This window comes from Saccopteryx bilineata, chromosome 7, assembly GCF_036850765.1.
Source record: "Saccopteryx bilineata isolate mSacBil1 chromosome 7, mSacBil1_pri_phased_curated, whole genome shotgun sequence".
Classification (NCBI taxonomy): Eukaryota; Metazoa; Chordata; class Mammalia; order Chiroptera; family Emballonuridae; genus Saccopteryx; species Saccopteryx bilineata.
This window is the reverse complement of record NC_089496.1, coordinates 5,347,344-5,366,644: the sequence shown is the minus strand read 5'-3', so window position 1 is coordinate 5,366,644 and position 19,301 is coordinate 5,347,344. Positions and strand designations below refer to the sequence as shown.

Sequence of the window (19,301 nt, the reverse complement as noted above, 5' to 3'; positions counted from 1 at the left end):
TTTTCATTTAGAGCACATGACACATTGCCTTGCACATAGTTAATCATTCAGGTCAATACATGTCCCTCCACTATTTTCCAGTACCCTAGCAACATAAAATCAACCCATCTTGAGTTTCATTACTTTAGTGCACTGCTGGGTGACTGGATAAGTAATGTCTTCAAGAAATTTGAACTACTGGGTTAATGATATGTTAGATAATACTTTTATTGTAGCAACCGCACACTCTCAAAGGAGTGTTAATATCAGAATTCAGGCCCCTCAGCAGGTTCCTTAGTAGAAGGGCATATCCTGACCTCTCTCAAATTGTACCAAACGAATAATGCTACTTCATCATATTCTGGTCAGATTTCATATACTCTCTAGTTCTCTCCACATTAAAAATATTTCTCAAAAAAAAAAAAAAAGAAAATATTCCTCAATTACTTTATCTTGAATTAAAGTTTCTGTTCATATCAAGATGTTCAATATGACATTTTATAGTTTATAGCCTAATTTTCACATTTAGTATCTCAGTGCAGCAATTTATAGTTGAAAAAAATATTTTTTATTATTCTTTTAATAAACTCAGGCACATGAGAAAGATATTCAATCTATACTTAGAAAACTTAAAGTTAGGGCAGAAGAATTACTGCCATTCTTGATGTGAGGAAATGCCTAGTTTAATTATTTTTCCTTTTGGTTAATGCAAAAATTAATTGGATTATATCTACCATATATAAGAGTTCATGCATCTCATATTAAATGACTGCTTTTGCTTTGGCAAATTTTATTTTATAAAAAAACTATTCATCATTAATATAAGCTCACCAAGTACCATTAGTACAGTTCTATGAGATGTCTTGATCTATTTATCTTTTCTAGGTCCCTAAAATTACTTGCAGTTTTGATAAATTTGTCACTGTACATAAATTTCCCTTTTAAAAGATTTTTAAAATTATATTTACTTTACAATAGCCTTAATCCCAAATAAGCAGCATAACAATAGACTTTGAATCACATAGAATATATTTATTGGGTTGGGGAATAAGTTCGTAGCGTTTTTATATTTTCTTTTATTTTACAATGATTTGTTTGCTGTTTGGCAAAGGGTAAGTATTCATTTGATAAAACTCTTTCTGCTCTACAAAACTATGTTAATTGTATTTTTGAGTTATTTAATTTTTATTAGTTTTGAGGCTTAGAAATGGAATACCCAGGAGGCAAAAAAATCAACATTTTCGACACCTGCTCCTCTTTGCTTTTCATCGAGGTCAAAAAGCTGCTGAAGCAGCCCGGGACATTTGCGACATGTATGGTGAAGGTGTCATAGGCGAGTCTACAGCACGGAAATGGTTTGCAAAGTTCAAAAATGGCGACTTTGATGTCAATGACACGTCCCGCAGCGGAAGGCCTTCTGAATTTGATGAAGAACGTCTCAAATCACTTTTGAAGGAGAACGGTCGCCAAACCAGTCGCGAATTGGCGGAAAAAATGAACTGCGATCATAAAACGAGGCTATTTGACTGAAAAGACCTGATCAACATGGTCAAACCATACTCCTTCACGACAACGCCAGGCCCCATGTTGCACAAGTCGTCAAAGCCGCACTCCAAGAGCTCGAATGGGAGGTCCTTCAACATCCGCCGTATTCTCCGGACCTTGCACCGACCGATTACCATCTTTTCCGCTCCCTGTCAAACCATATGAAGGGCGTTACCTTCGATAACAAAGAGGTCCTTAAAAACTGGCTCAACAACTTCTTTGACACAAGACCAGAAGATTTTTGGCGGAAAGGCATCAACAAATTGGTCGAGAGGTGGGAAGAGGTTGTAAACAGCAATGGCGAATATATAATTGATTAACTTATTGATATAATTATTGTTTTTTGTTTAAATAAAAGTCTTCAGTAAAAATGCTACGAACTTATTCTCCAACCCAATAATAAGCCAAAAGAAAACATTCTAATGAATTAACAAAAGTATTTTTTTCTTTAGAGCTACTTTCCAAGCTACTGTTGTAGGATGTCTACAGATAAGACTATTTTGTGAGTTTTAGTTTTTGACTTTTGATTTATTTTGATTAACTTTTTCAATATCATATTTCCTATTAATACCATAGTGCTTAAAATTCACTGGTCAAAGTATAAATATATGTCAACAAGTGTTTTGATTCTAAAAAGACAAGTTCACACTGTTATAAAAATATTAACAGGCCCTGGCCAGTTGGCTCAACGGTAGAGCGTCGGCCTGGCATGCGGGGGACCTGGGTTCGATTCTCGGCCAGGACACATAAGAGAAGCGCCCATTTGCTTCTCCACCTCCCCCTCCTTCCTCTCTGTCTCTCTCTTCCCCTCCCATAGCCAAGGCTCCATTGGAACAAAGATGGCCCGGGCGCTGGGGATGGCTCCTTGGCCTCTTCCCCAGGCGCTGGAGTGGCTCTGGTCGCGGCAGAGCGACGCCCTGGAGGGGCAGAGCATTGCCCCCTGGTGGGCAGAGCTTCGCCCCTGGTGGGCGTGCCGGTGGATCCCCGTCAGGCGCATGCGGTAGTCTGTCTGACTGTCTCTCCCCATTTCCAGCTTCAGAAAAATACAAAAAAAAAAAGATATTAACATAAATTTCTTAAAGTATTATAGGAGATTAATCTCACTTATCTAAATGTGTGTTTAGAATAATTACAATGATTATTTTTATGGGAAAGGAAACATACAAAAGCAATCATATTTAACAATTAAATTATAGCTCTTTTTATTAATTAAAATTTTTTTTAGTCAGTATTTTAAATTATAAATACAGTAATGTGTTTTGTGATACAGTGGTACCTTGAGATATGAATTTAATTCGTTCTGAAACTGAACTTGTAAGTCAGTCAGCTCGTATATCAAACTGCTGATACTGGACCTGTGCACTAACATGCCAACTAGCGGCAGCTTCCTGAATCACGACTCGTATCTCGGAACTTCGCTCGGATCTCAAACAAAAATAATGACCGAATCGCAGCTTGTATCTTAAAAACTTGTATGTTGGTCTGTTCATATCTCAAGGTACCACTGTATATGAGAAACAATACAGTATACAAATAAGTATATATGCTAATGACCATCCCTCCCATGACTTCCCTCCACTTTCACACCCCAATGTAACAAAGACTTCTGGGATACTCTTCAATATCTGTGCACATATAGAGAGGTATTTGTTTATCTGATTTTTAAGATTAAGATATAATTATGCTATAAATGGTACTATGCTCTTGCCTAGTTTTAATTAACAATATATTATGGATATTCTTATAATTTCATATGAGTCTTACCTAGAGTATTCAAAAGCTTAAAGAAGTCAAAGATAGAATGGGGAAAGGTTCTGAATAGGAAATACAAAGAAAAAAGGTGTAAATCTGAAGGGCTGGCAAACATGAAAAATCTCAGTCTCACTGGTAATAAGGAAAATGCTCATAATACTGGCAACAATTTTAAATGATTTAGAATGTTTGTCACAGATGAAGATGCAAAAAAGAGTGAATTATATTCTCTTTTTTTGTGGCACAGAGAGACAAAGAGAGGGACAGATAGGGACAGACAGGAAGGGAGAGAACTGAGAAGTATCAGTTGTTTGTTGCAGCTCCTTAGTTGTTCATTGATTGCTTTCTCATATGTGCCTTGACCTGGGGGCTACAGCAGAGCAAGTGAACACTTGCTCAAGCCAGCGACCTTGGTCTCAAGCCAGCAACCTTAGGGTCATGTCTGTGATCCCACGCTCACACTGGTGAGCCCGCACTAAAGCCAGCGACCTTGGGGTTTTGAACCTGGGTCCTCTGCATCCCAGTCAGATGCTCTATCCACTGTGTCATTACCTGGTTAGGCTAAATTATATTCTTTAAAAAGTAATCTGGTAGTATCTATCAAATATATGTATATATTCAAAATATAGTCTATCAGTTATCTATCTATCTATCGTCTATTTATTACCTATTATTTTAACTTTTAACCCAGAAATTCTAGTTATTATCTAAGTCAGGGGTAGTCAACCTTTTTATACCTACTGCCCACTTTTGTATCTCTGTTAGTAGTAAAATTTTCTAACCGCCCACCGGTTCCATAGTAATGATGATTTATAAAGTAGGGAAGTAACTTTACTTTATAAAATTTATAAAGCAGAGTTACAGCAAGTTAAAGCATATAATGATAATTACTTACCAAGTATTTTATGTTGGATTTTCGCTAAGTTTGGCAGAATAAATCTTTATAAAACAACTTACTATAGTTAAATCTATCTTTTTTATTTATCTTTGGTTGCTCTGTTACCGCCCACCATGAAAGCTGGAGCACCCCCTAGTGGGTAGTAGGGACCAGGTTGACTACCACTGATCTAAGTTCTAGATATCCATTCCATAAAATTTTAAGGACTGGTATTAAAAAAATATAGTCATAAGATGTTCATGTAAAGTATGTTCATAGGTCATGGGAAGCAAGTTGCTTGAGAGGGATTGACAAGGAAAAGAATAGAGTTCCATAAAAATAAAATGAAAGCGTACCATAAAAACATGTTATGATCCCATATATATAAAGTTATATTACATGTATATGTATTCTGCATTAATAACTTAGAAAAAAGTTATTTAGTTCTATATTAACCTAATATCTCATATTAACTAGGGCAAGACCATCTTATATACTTCCATTACATATTTGATTTTAACTAATTGAAAACAATTACAGGAAAAATAATCTTATGACTACAGAGCTGAGTGTGTCTTATTGATGTATAATATCATGTATAAAAGTTTTCCAAGGTTTATATAGTCAGGGTATTTACTAACTTCATTAGTGGTTATTAGTTCTGTCTGCTAGTGCTGTTAACTAAACCAAGTTTAACCTAGGCTATTTTATGCAATAAACTGAAAGATCACTTAAATGAGCAAATGGTGAATGTTGTCTCCTAAATGTTTAAGGATTAATTTTATTCTCATTTTCATAAAATTTTCCCCAGGTAACGTCAACACATTTACTTTAAAGAAAATGTAAAGAATTTGTGATTCTAAAAGTGTAACTGTATTTTCTTTTTTTTGGTATTTTTCTTAAGTGAAAAGTGGAGAGGCAGAGAGACAAACTCCTGCATGTGCCTCAACCAGGATCCACCGGCATGCCTACTAGGAGGCGATGCTCTGTCCATCTAAGGTTGTTGCTCCTTTGTAACTGGAGCCATTTTAGTGCCTGAGGTGGAGGTCATGGAGCCATCCTCAGGACACAGAACAACTTGCTCCAGTGGAGCCTTGGTTGCAGGAGGGGAAGAGAGAGGTAGAGAGAGGGAGAGGGGGAAGGGTGGAGAAGCAGATCGTTGCTTCTCCTGTGTGCCCTGCCGGGAAAGGAACCCAGGACATCCACACACCAGGCCTACTCTCTACTACTGAGACAACTGGCCAGGGCTTGTAACTGCATTTTTGTATTTGAAACATTTTTATTATGACTCTTTTTAAATTAATTAATTAATTTTTATTTTTATTTTTATTTTTTTGAGAAAGAGCTAGGAACATTGAGCTGCTCCTATATGTGCCCTGACTGGGGAATCAAACCAGCAACCTCCACAGTCTGGGACAATGCTTCAACCAGCTGAGCTATCCTGCCAGGGCTTAATTTTGTAAATTTATTGATTGATTTTTAGAGACAGAGAGAGGAGGGGAGAGAGAGGAGAGAGGAAAGGGAAGCCTTCATCTGTTGTTCCACTCAGTCGTGCGTGTATAGGTTGCTTCCCGTGTGTGCCCTGCCTGGAGATGGAATCTGCAAACTTGTGCTTTCCTGATGATGCTAGACTGAGTTTACCGGTCAGGGCAAGACTGTATTTTACAACTCAGTTTTAGGTTCACAGCAAAATTGAGGGAAGATTGGGAGATTTGCCATATACCCTTTGCCCCCACACATGCACGACCTCTTATCAGCATCCTACCAGAGTAGTACATTTGTTACAACTGATGAACCTACATTGACACATTATAATCATTCCAAGTCCTTAGTTTGCATTATGGTGTTGCATATCATAAGTAGTAAACACATTTTCTCCCACCCACCCCCCCACTTTTGTAAAAGCTCTGGTCTCTTAGGATCATTTTCACTTTTTTTCCTAAGTGTTTTTGTGGAGTATTTCAGTACCCATACTTTAAATTGGCCCTTATCACCTGTGCACTAGTACCCACTCACTGTGGCTCAGGGATGCCATTTGTGCTTGTGGTCACCACTGCAGTGCCAGCCTCCCATTGCATTAGATACAGTTGCCTAAGGCCATCACTGTGCTACCACTTCAGGCCAGATGCTAATGAAGGGAATGAGGTTATGGGCACAGGCTGGGCAAATATGCCAGAGTGTGTGCTCTAAGCGCGCTGTGCTGTGTGAGCCATATGCCTAAACCACACTGCATTATTCATCACAGTCAGGAGGCTGTGACTCTCACTGACTTTGCATTCAGCCTCCAGATATCTCACACTGAGTTTTGTTTGAAAATAAATCTCAAACCTTTTATATATAGCTCTCTGTCCTTAAATGCATATGCAAATCTATGGGAGGCTTGGAATAGGATACATACTCATAATGAATATTAGTGTGTTATATTTAGAATTGTCATTGCTAGATACTATTATCCATTGATGAAGGCTCCCCCGCCCAAAGGTTCTCTGTCTCTGTTAAAAAATGAATTCACTGAGGCAACATGCATAGTTAAGCTCAAGCTGAACCCCAGCTAATAGGAAATTGTAGCAACTTTACTTTTTAAGAAGCTGTTGCCTATAAAATACCCCAAGCTACACAGGAAGGTTTATGGCTCTGAACAAAGACATACTTATTACCTTGGAGTAACTTTGGGATTTATTGCCATCATGATTTCTTGATATTTTCCAAAAAAAATAGATATTAATTAAATTCTTCTAAATTATATGTGCATTTTAATATATGTTTTCACCAATGTCATGAATTTTAATACAATTTTGCCTTATTTCTAAAGTCAGACAGTAGTTAATTTCTTACTGGAATGAATTTATAAATTGGTTATTGCTGATCATCAAATAAAATAACTTTTTGTGAATATTTTATAATTCAAAAATTTTGATATGGGAATAGGAAATGGGTCACTTAAAAAACAAATAATATAAAAGTTAGATCACAGAGTAAATTGAGGTAATACAGATCTTTAACTTTTCATATCAGGATTTTAAAGATCTTATCTTTTAACTTTTTGGTTTATGGCATTAGAGATATTTTCAATGAAATTAGAGCCTGGTAATTTTGTACGAGGTGTGCATTTTCACTGCATAATAAATATAAAACTGCACCTGTACTTTGAGTCTTTTTGAAGTTCAGAGAGAGGAATACTTGTCTATAGGAAAACTTAAACTGTGTTAAGTAGTGAACATTTTAGATTATTTTTTGTATGAGTAATAAAACTAATTGTAAAACCAAGCCAGTGAAACTTACTACATATGCAAAGTAATGCTGATGTAAAGCTAATCATTTGTTACCATGAAAAGCCTATTTGTTGGACAAGGAATAAAATTCAAAGAACTGGTTTTTTGCAGCCCAACACTTTCTCTACAGAGAAAGGTGTTTACTGCAACTGCCTTCTCATGGCCAATTAGCACCTACCGGTGATTCAGAGTTAGAAGACCCCTGCCAGGCAGAGTGTTTGCTGAAAATTCCTTTCTTGCTGATAAAATGGAAAAGGTTATACACATTCTGTATTGTATTTTTATTGAAAATGATCCACTCATAACACTTTGTATGGAATACATATTGGTTAAAAATAAATGAGTTCCTGCGAGGTTTTTTTACATTAATTTTTAAAAATACTGATAAACTAATATCAGTAGACATTTTAGGAACATATGATTTTTTTATTTTACAGGAATTTTTTATGAATGTATTGATTTTCTGTGTCAATATCAATAAAGGTGAGGCCCTGGCCGGTTGGCCCAGTGGTAGAGCGTCGGCCTGGCGTGCAGAAGTCCCGGGTTCGATTCCCGGCCAGGGCACACAGGACAAGCGCCCATCTGCTTCTCCACCCCTCCTCCTCTCCTTCCTCTCTGTCTCTTCCCCTCCTGCAGCCAAGGCTCCATTGGAGCAAAGATGGCCTGGGCGCTGGGGATGGCTCCTTGGCCTCTGCCCCAGGCGCTAGAGTGGCTCTGGTCGGGACAGAGCGACGCCCGGGAGGGGCAGAGCATCACCCCTGGTGGGCGTGCCGGGTGGATCCCGGTCGGGCGCATGCAGGAGTCTGTCTGTCTCTCCCCGTTTCCAGCTTCAGAAAAATACACACACACAAAAAAAACCCACACAAAAACAAACAAACAAAAAAATATCAATAAAGATGTATGACAGTATGTTAAAGTGTACTTGATTGGCCTACAATATCAGATAACTTTTTGCAATGCAGGTTTCCTTTTGTCTGAGTCTCTTTCAAATTTTACAGTTGAGCTCTAACAAAATACATTTTTCTTTTATTTAGGTTGAAACTTTGTAGGGGAGCCTGAGTTCTTCAACATGTATAATTATATGTTGTAAGGAATATGTACAATTCCATAAGTCTAGAATAGTCATTTTATACACTAGTATGTCATAAATCATAACAATGTAAAAACAAATTTTAGTGTTTATAACCATGATTTGTACAATATTTTGAATTCTGAAATAATAACATCTGTTTATCAATGAGTTATTATATAACTGGGTTCCACTGTTTTATAGTTACTGTCACTGGGCTGTAGTTTCCATTTCTTGCTTAAGAGATGGCTGGATTTCAACTGTGACAGAGTGGCATTTAGGTGATTTTTTTAAAAAAGAGATATATAAATCTACCAGATGGAATCAACAAATTTTGGAAAGTCCTGATTATCGTAGTCCAAAGTAATGATTTTTAAAAAGAACTAAATTTAAATTAAATGCATCTTTTTTCAAAAGAACTTAAGTCTGCCAATTACATTGGTATATCTCAGTAAAACATATCATGAATATAACTTTTTAAACATCATATCAAATATCATAGTTCATATGATATATTAAATGTTTAACATGTCACATTAAAAGAAAAAGGGGAATTTCTGTTTGTTACTCTATTAACAGTATATTATTCCATTTATTTTGCTTTATAGTTTCATTAATATTGTTTGCCTGATTTCGACTTTCAGGTATGTGTTACTGCCTTTCCAAAAATTCTGCCAAATTTTTGATGGTGATGTAGAGAAATTACAACATAACCATGGAAGTGAGATGCAGATCTTTGTGAAGACCTTGTCTAGTAAGACCATCTCCCTTGAAGTAGAGCCCAGTGATACCATCAAGAATGTCAAGGCCCTGGCCGGTTGGCTCAGCGGTAGAGCGTCGACCTGGTGTGCGGGGGGACCCAGGTTCGATTCCCGGCCAGGGCACATAGGAGAAGTGCCCATTTGCTTCTCCACCCCCACCCCCTCCTTCCTCTCTGTCTCTCTCTTCCCCTACCGCAGCCAAGGCTCCATTGGAGCAAGGATGGCCCTGGCGCTGGGGATGGCTCCTTGGCCTCTGCCCCAGGCGCTAGAGTGGCTCTGGACCCGGCAGAGCAATGCCCCTGAGGGGCAGAGCATCGCCCCCTGGTGGGCAGAGCATCGCCCCTGGTGGGCGTGCTGGGTGGATCCCGGTCGGGCGCATGCGGGAGTCTGTCTGACTGTCTCTCCCCGTTAACAGCTTCAGAAAAAAAATACAAAAAAAAAAAAAAAAAAAAAAAGAATGTCAAGGCCAGAAGTCCAGGTGCAGAGTAGACTTTGGTAATTTTGATTGCTATATTTTTCCCTTGGATTTTCAATGGAGCAAGAATAGACTTTCCATAGAAAATTAACCTGGTATATTTTGGGGGGGAAGCTTGGGGTGAGGAGTGTGTTGAAATTTTGAGTCAATCTAGTGTGAAATATGTAAGTTTATATTCACTTAACTTTATTCATATATTCAATATTTGGCTTCTGCCTCATTGGTAGTACATGTAATAACTTTGTATTTCCATTTTTAGAGTTATCAAATAAAAATCAATATTTTTTATTCTCTCCCTAACATATGAGTTTATTAATTTTTCAACAAAAATTTATTATTATGTATTATTCACTAGTCTAAGCATTAAGAATTTAAAAATAAATCACAAACTCTATTGTCAAATTCTCATGTATGCTTTAGTAAGGAAAATAGGTATTAAGCAGATAATTATAAAACTTACAGTAATTCATAATAAAAATATGTGCAAAATGGGTATTGAGTGGGAGAGAATAAACAGAGACATAAGCATGAGCAGTAGCAAATGGGCTAAAAATAGTTTTGTATGATACATCAGATATAAAAAAAGATACTTAACTCTATTGAGATATATTCAGATGCCCTATAGTTCACCCATTTAGAGTATAAAATTAAATGGTTTTTAGTACATGTACTAAGTTATACAATCATTACCTAAATCTAATTTTAGTACATTAGAAGAAGTATTTTTGAAAGACATTACAAAATACTATTTATAATTTTAAATATTTAAAATTTAAATAATTTATAATTTAGAAGAAATATTTTAAAAATAGTTTTGTCTAACTGCCTAAAAAGTGTTATGAATTACTTGGCATGTTTCAAAAAGAATTATATATAAATGGCATATAATTTGAAATTTATTCTCCTTTGGATTAATGCTGGCTAGATGGATTGGCTTAGTTTTTTAACTTTAGTAATATTCAATATCACATTTGATAAAAAACAGAATAAAACAATGTAAAATAATTAAAAGATAATAAATTTTTATGACCTACATTTTGTGTGCTTCTTAGAACAGACAAATTATTTATTTATTTATTATTTATTATTTATTTATTTTATTATTATTTTTCCTGAAGCTGGAAACGGGGATAGACAGTCAGACAGACTCCCGCATACGCCCAACCAGGATCCACCCGGCACGCCCACCAGGGGGCGACGCTCTGCCCCTCCGGGGCATCGCTCTGCCACAACCAGAGCCACTCTAGTGCCTGGGGCAGAGTCCAAGGAGCCATCCCCAGTGCCCAGGCCAACTTTGCTCCAATGGAGCCTTGGCTGCGGGAGGGGAAGAGAGAGACAGAGAGGAAGGAGAGGAGGTGGGTGGAGAAGCAGATGGGCGCTTGTCCTGTGTGCCCTGGCCGGGAATCAAACCTGGGACTTCTGCATGCCAAGCCAACGCTCTACCACTGAGCCAACCAGCCAGGGCCAACAAATTATTTAATATAAGACATGCAAACTAATACTGAATGTACTTCAGACCCAAGAGGATGTCTTACTGAAAGATCAGAGTTATTTATTGAGTAAATAAAAATGTTTTATCACAACATATTCATTTAGAGTTTTGTTTTGTTTTGTTTTTTTTGTAAGATATTCAGGCCCAATTTAGACGCTTCTATATTTGTTAAGTGTAACTTTAAATTTTACTGGTTTGAAGCACAAGATTCACACACAAATGCGCATGCACATACACAATCCCATTTATTTTGGTTCACCAGTACCCACTTGAGCTGATATAAAAAGTATGTGATATAAGCCCACTGTAAGGCCAGGGGCCACCACCGCTATCATGGCCATTCACATGCAGGTTCTCACTGAATTCGGTCAGATGGTAAAGAAACAGTGGAGTCTGAGGATGGTGGGCCATTCTGTTTATTGGTGTCCCACCAGGACAGGCAAACCTGTTTTTCCCATGGAGGGCAAGGGATCAGGGGGAAGAGAAAAAAGAAATCCTCCTGCACCTCTCAGTGGTGGGGGTAGAATCTCTCTTCCAGTAACATTAGCAGGACAACGGCCCCTCCCAGTCAGGAAGGCGACCTGCAACCTCACAGACCAGGATATATGGCATTGCCCAGCCCCCAATGCAAAGTATAAATGAGCAAACATATACATTATATTTACAAACTTATTTCACCAACATTTAACCCCCAAAATATATTCAGGAATAGGAGATACATACACCTTATATGGCTTAGGAGGCAGTCTTCCTACCCCCAATGGAATAGTTATTGGCTTCACTTGAACAGTTTGGCCCCCGTAACCGTCAATGGCCACTGGGGTCCCAGCAAACTGCTCTGGGTTCCCATAGAGGAGGGAATATTTTGCACCTGTATCCACCAAGGCCAACACCCATTGTACATTGGAAAGGGACAAGTGGATAGCCAGTTCCACGTGTGGCCTCCGGTCCCCGCCCATCCCTGTTAGACAAGTCCCATGGCTGTTTTCCTATTCAAACCAGTACAAGGATCTTGAGAGTTCTCTCCCTTTGAGGTCTCCATCATATAATGTAACCAAACTACCCACCCACCAAACTTTATTGGTAGCTGCTAGGACCTTTTGTCTCAATGGCTGGAACTTCTGTTCTGGTTTAAACTGCCACCAAAGCTCCAAAAAAATTTTATTAGACTGGCCATCTATTTTCTCCTTATCTGCTCCAGCCACAATCAAATCCAACCCCATCTGTGTTCGGGTAACCTTTATGGGCCTGTTTCTCTTGTTAGACGGGGGGGGGGGGGGGGGGGGGCCAACATAGACAGCAGCCCTCACTGCTTTATAATCTCTAGCAGCCTCCAGCTCTCCCAAATCTGCTACCATCTGTGTAACCACATTGATGGGCTGCCCCACATAAGGGCCTGTAAAGCCAGTAGCCATGGCCATCATCAGAGCGACCTGGCCCATGCAGGTTCCTATTTAATCTGGGCAGATTGTAATGAATCAACAGAGCCAAAAACTGGTGAGCCATTGTTGGGCAGATAAAATATATTATGCTCATTTTGATAAAGATAGTGATGATGGTGATGACCACATGGAAGCCCGTTGCCCAGGTGATAATATTAGTTGCCCTTCTTGCTTGGGATGAGCATAATTATGTTAATGTGTTGGGGAAGGGCTTTCACGCCAAAAGGTTTTATTTTTTTTCTTTTTTTTTAACTAATTTTATTTATTTATTTATTTTTCTGAAGTTGGAAATGGGGAGGCAGTCAGAAAGACTCCCACATGTGCCCGACTGGGATCCACCCGGCATGCCCACCAGAGGGTGATAATCTGCCCATCTGGGGCATTGCTCTGTTGCAACCAGAGCCATTCTAGTGCCTGAGGCAGAGGCCATGGAGCCATCCTCAGTGCCCAGGGCCAACTTTGCTCCAATGGAGCCTTGGCTGCAGGAGGGGAAGAGAGAGACAGAGAGAAAGGAGAGGAGGAGGGGTAGAGAAGTAGATGGGTGCTTTTCCTGTGTGCCCTGGCCGGGAATTGAACCCGGGACTCCTGCACACCAGGCCGATGCTCTACCACTGAGCCAACCGGCCAGGGCCACACCAAAAGGTTTTGAAAAGAAGAGAGATCACGTTGTTCTGGAGGGAAGAGTGATTATGTTCTAGGAGGAGCCTGTGCTGTAGGAGAGCAGGGAAAGGCCATGTGGAGGAGAGGAGAAGCAGCCAAAATGGTGGAGTGCTGAAGGAGAGGCCAGTTTGTGCAGAGTTTGTGCAGAGAGAAGGAGATGGGGAACAGAGGTGAATAAGGCTAGTGAGATAGAACATTTTGATTCTAGGAAACTTGGATAAGTCAATGGCTTTGGGAGCCCTGAATGGAAAGGGAAGTGTTTTTCTACTGTGTGTATTTCTTGCCCACTGGGTGCAAGCTAGGATTAAAAGTAATGGTCCACCAGTTCTTGGCTCCATTGTTTCATTACCGACTGTCCTAATCAAATGTGAACCTGCATGGGCCAGGCAGCTGTGATGGTGGCCACGGGTCCTGGCTTTACAGCCATCCTTAATTCTTGCTAGTAACTAGAGGGTGAGAAAATACACATGGACACCAAAACCTCCTGTTCCACAACCAGGAGAATCTTTCCAGTTTTTTCTAGAATCAAAGGCCTCACCATGCCTCCACTTTGGCTGCCTCCCCTCTCCAGTGGCCTCTCTGCTCTGCTACAACATGGTCTCCTCCTCTCTCTACAACAATGGCCTCCTCGCTCCTCTTTTTTAAACTTTTTGGCACAAAAGCCCTCTACTAGCACACATTAGCCTAACCAAGCCTCTTCCCAAGCATGAAAGGCAATCAATTGTATCACGTGAGAGCATCATCATGTGAGCAGCAGCCATCTTTAACAAAGTGAGCAAAACCAGAAAATACAGATCACAAACTTATTGGCCCAACAGGGCCCAAGATAGCCACAAGTGACCCAAAAAGGGGTAATGGGGCACTAGCAAAGATAAAGTCCCTCATTTTTGCCATAAACACTTCCTTGTCTGGCCCACGGGACCCCAAGTTGAAAGCAGCATTCTTCAAATCTAGTTCCTGAAGGACCTTTACTAACTCACTGTAGCACTGCCACTGATTCATTGCCCCTGGCAATTCTCCAGCATTCTGTCAGACCATACGAATGGTGGCCATCACCCGTTCTAATAGGGTATGGTCTCCTGGTTTGTCATGGCAATTCTAAAGATGCTGCCTCAAGGAGGAGTGTGTGGTAATGGTGGCCAATTTCTCCATCTCTGTTCCAGAGAGCATGATGCCATCCACCCCTATGTCCCATAATCGTAGTAACCAGGCTACCAGGGATTCAGTAGGTTTCTGCCTAAATTGTGCGCCCAACTCTATCAGCTTTGCCTGGGTATAGGGCTAGACAACAGAGTGTTCCATTACCTGGGCAGGAGGCTGTGGCTGCCCCTGAGGGACTCTTTGCTGCTGGGTTTTTACCTTCTTGGTGACCACTGGTTGGGCTCTCAGTGTGCGTATTGCAGCTTCAGCCTGAGCCTTCTCATCCTCAGAAGAGGAGTTGCAAGCGCCTGCTCCCGCTGACTCAAAGCCAATCCACCATCATGGATGCTGCTACTCCTTTGGCGACCATTTAGGCTCCTGTGGCTGCTGGCATCTGGCCAAAAGCTGAGACTCAAGCTCTTGAACTCGCAGTTGTTTCTCCAACAACTGCCTGCCGGTGCAAACGTTCAGCTTCCAGGGCAGACTGCAATTTGCAAACCCGTAATTCCTTCTCCAGTGCTTGCTCCGGTTCCAGCCTTTTCTGCCTTTCAATTTGCAATTCATCCTGGAGCTTTGGACCCCAGGCGGCTTCTCGCACAGAACTCCTGATTTCCTCTTGAGTAATAAACACCCAGCTCACGGGCCCCTAAAAGGACAGCTATGGGGAGCCAGAGCAGCAACCAGTCCTCTACCCCAACCCTCAAGGGCGTGTGGCTCCATACCAATCTGATCCTAATCCTGCTGCAAATTATGCCAGTGGTATGGCCAGGGGCCACCGCTGTGGCCATGCACATGCAGGTTCTCACTGAATTCTGGCAGACGGCAAAGAAATAGTGGAGTCAGAGGATGGTGGGCCATTCTGTTTATTGGAGTCTCACCAAGACAGGCAAGCCACAAGAGAAGCCAAGGGAAAAGCAGAAAACCCACTTTACTCATGGAGGACAAGGGATCAGGGAGGAGAGAAAAAAGAAATCTTCCTGCACCTCCCGGTGGTGGGGGCAGAATCTCTCTTCCAGTAACATTAGCAGGACAACGGGCCCTCCCAGTCAGGAAGGCGACCTGCAACCTTACAGACCACTGTATCTGGCATTGTCCAGCCCCCAATGCAAACCACAAGCAAGCAAATATATACATGATATTTACAAATTTGTTTGACCAACACCCACTATAGATGTATTTTACTTTCATAGCAAGCGTAGGGCCAGAGGCTGCCACCGTCATGTCCATGCACATGCAGGTTCTCATTGCATTCAGGCAGATGGCAAAGAAACAGTGCGGCCAACAACTGGTGGGCCATTCCTTTATTCAACTCCTGCACTGGCCAACGAGCAAACACACAGTGCCCCAAAGCCCTGACACATTCTCCGGTTCCACAATCAGGAGAAACTTCTCTGACTTCTCCTAGAATCAATGATCCCACCAGTCTTAGCAGAGATTGCAAAGCCCCTCAGCTCTGATTCCCCATCTGCACACCTTCTCCTCTATGACAATATGTTTCTTTTTCAGCACTCTGCATTCTCCCTTTTCTCACTCTTAAAACATGGTTTCTTTCTTTTTCTCCTTCTGCTCTCTCTTTTCAAAAACTTTCTAGAGTGAAAACCTCTCCTCCAGGAAACAGCAAAACAATGGCCCTTCCCAAGCAGGAAGATAATTTGCAATTTCACAGACCACATATACCTGGTGCTGCCTGGCCCCTAATGTAAACTATAAGTGAGCAAACATAAAAATTATATTTTATAAACTTATTTTACCAACATCAATTACTTTTTATTGTAAGTGGTACAGATGACATGGAGCAAACAGCATGGAAAAGACTGGTGGCCACAGAAAGAAAGGGCTGCAATGCAAAGGCTCCCAGAAGAACCTCAAGAGGCTGCAGTGCCTGAGGACAGGGCCACCGGAAGCGGAAACCAACCCAGAAAACGTCTACCTTTCCATTAGGCTTCAGCATTTTTGAGATTAAGAACGAATATCTGTGACACAGAATGTCCATGCAGTGGAAACAGCAGCAGGGGCAGGACAAGTGGGCAGCTAAGAAAAAACTTAAAGAAGAGAGAGAGGCTCTTGGTGATAAGGCTCCACCAAAGCCTGTGCCCAAGGCCATGGACAGCCAGTGAATGATGACACTACAGTCGACTTCAACGATGAGGAGGTTGCTTATGGTGAGGCTCTAGACAAATTAAACTTCTCCGAAGATTCTCTTTACAGCATTGGATAGACCTCATTGGGAGAACAGTAGGACTTTGAACAGCTCTCCACAGTTATACTAAACTTACATGTTTATTACAGAAGAGGACTGACTTTGAAAAAATTATTTCACGGTGCATCTCAAGAGATTTCATAGATCTGATTATTATTAATGAAAATGGTAAAACATCAAATAGATTAATTCTGAGTCATTTGTCAAATGGACCAGATGATCATTTTAAAATGAGCAGTGTTCATTTGCATAACAAAATTAAAGAGAAGAGTAAGGACCCCATGGATTACATAACTGAAACAATTCTGAATAATTTTACAACATGGCTGGGTCATTCTGTTGGAGGTATATCTGCATCTCTTTTTCCATGTAACTGTCAGTTTTTTTGTGAAGGCAGGTTGTTACATTCTACAATCAATGGGATTATAATTTTTTCATATTTCACAGATACATAATGTATGAATACATATTCATACATTAAAGAAAGAGGGAATTCAGGTACTTGTATCACATTTTACCTTAAAATTAAGATCTCTTCAGAAAGAAATTTTTTTTTAATTTTTTTTTATTTTGGGTATTTCTCTTTCTTTTTTTTTATTATAATTTTATTTTATTAATGGGGCGACATCAATAAATCAGGTTACATATATTCAAAGATCAACAAGTCCAGGTTATCTTGTCTTTCAATTATGTTGCATACCCATCACCCAAAGTCAGATTGTCCTCTGTCACCTTCTATCTAGTTTTCTTTGTGCCCCTCCCCCTCCCCCTTTCCCTCTCCCTTTCCCCCCTCCCCCCATAACCACCACACTCTTATCAATGTCTCTTAGTTTCACTTTTATGTCCCACCTACGTATGGAATAATGCAGTTCCTGTTTTTTTCTGATTTACTTATTTCACTTCGTATAATGTTATCAAGATCCCACTATTTTGTTGTAAATGATCTGATGTCATCATTTCTTATGGCTGAGTAGTATTCCATAGTGTATATGTGCCACATCTTCTTTATCCAGTCGTCTATTGACGGGCTTTTTGGTTGTTTCCATGTCCTGACCACTCTGAACAATGCTGCAATGAACATGGGGCTGCATGTGTCTTTACGTATCAATGTCAGAAAGAAAATTTTGATTCTAAATCTGGAGAATATGAATGGATTCATTAGCCTTGGGAAATGGAAACAGTGGAAGAAAATTCCACTTATAAAGTACTGAAGGAACAGTATTGGACAGGCTTATCTTGAGTTTGTGACAGAAGACTTCTCAAAATGGCATTTACTGATTTCAGACACTTTCTTTCATGTCTGGACACATTACCAAGTGCCATGAATTATCACTCACTATTTTCTGTAAGAAACAAAAATAAAAGTCATTTTGGTAAGAGTTAAAAAAACAAACAACTAAGTGGGATAAACCCAATGTAGATGTATTTTACTTTTATAGTTCAATACAAATTTGAAAATTTTTACCTAGGTAACATCAAACCCAACACATTGACATAAATCTTACCACCTTTCCCTTTTTTTGAAAAGTTAAATATATGCTACAGGTTTCGAGGAAGACAAAAAATGAATTGTGCTTCAGTTAAAACATGCTCTAATTTATCCATGATCCTTTCAAGATTTGATGCTAAGAACTAAACTAAGTACTTCAGATCACCTTCATTACTATGAGTTTGCCATCAATATCCACTATAATCACCATGACTTTTCTTACTTAATGGAGCACTAAGGAGAGAAAAATATTTACTCTTGCTCTTTATTTCAAACAGTTGTGAAAATTTTGATTAATGTTTCCCAAAATATAATATACCAACCAAAGGCATTTTATAATATGATCTTAGATAATGTATAAAATAATTTTTTTATTAATGATTACATTTCTGAGAGGACCAAAAATGGCAGTGGAGTAAGTGGAAGTTACACTCACTTCCTCTCAGGACCAAATTGAAATTACAACTAAATTATGAAATAATCATTCTGAATAGCCAACTGAAGATGAGCTGAAGAGAAGTCTTATAACTAAGGATTTACAGAAGAAGCCACATCAAGACTGATAAGAAGTGGCAGAGATGTGAAAAGGGGTGCCCCAGCTCTCCGGGTGGCAGCTGAGGTTCCAGAGAGATATCTCAGCTGTGCAGTTCTCCCTGAAAAGCATGGGGTCTAAAATTAAAGCTGTGTTCCTCACTTCAGAGCACTCAGAGCACACATAACATCTGGCTATAAAAAGCTGCAGGGTTTCCGTCTATTACGGAGACTTCTTCTGCTAGAGACACAGATGCCTCTTTACAGGGCCAATGCACAGAATTTCATTCATAGCCACTTACCTTGGGCTCTGATGGAGGGAGGGTAGAGCAAACTGCAGTTGTGTAAGAAGATTCTGGAGTTTGTGGCTCTGAGGAGAAGTTGAAGGGACAGCCATCTTCTTGGGTAGGGCACCAGGCTGGGAAAAAGCAGTAGCTACACCCTCTTAACTCCCTCTTGCCCCACTGAAGAGTCAGCACCTTGGCCAGGGTGTAGAGATCTGAGAAGATTCAGGGGGTTACAGTGACTGAGTTGTGTGGCTTTGGATTTGGAGCCATTCCTCCTACATTACCATGAACCTGACTGGCACTTCCTTCTCACAGGCAATACACTAGAAT

General features: G+C 40.0%; 1 pseudogene; it reads left to right on the top strand.

The window, feature by feature from the left end:
• The first annotated feature begins 16,268 nt into the window (after positions 1 to 16,268).
• Positions 16,269 to 17,826, top strand: LOC136310711 (ribosome production factor 1 pseudogene; annotated as a pseudogene).
• The last annotated feature ends 1,475 nt before the right edge of the window (positions 17,827 to 19,301 follow it).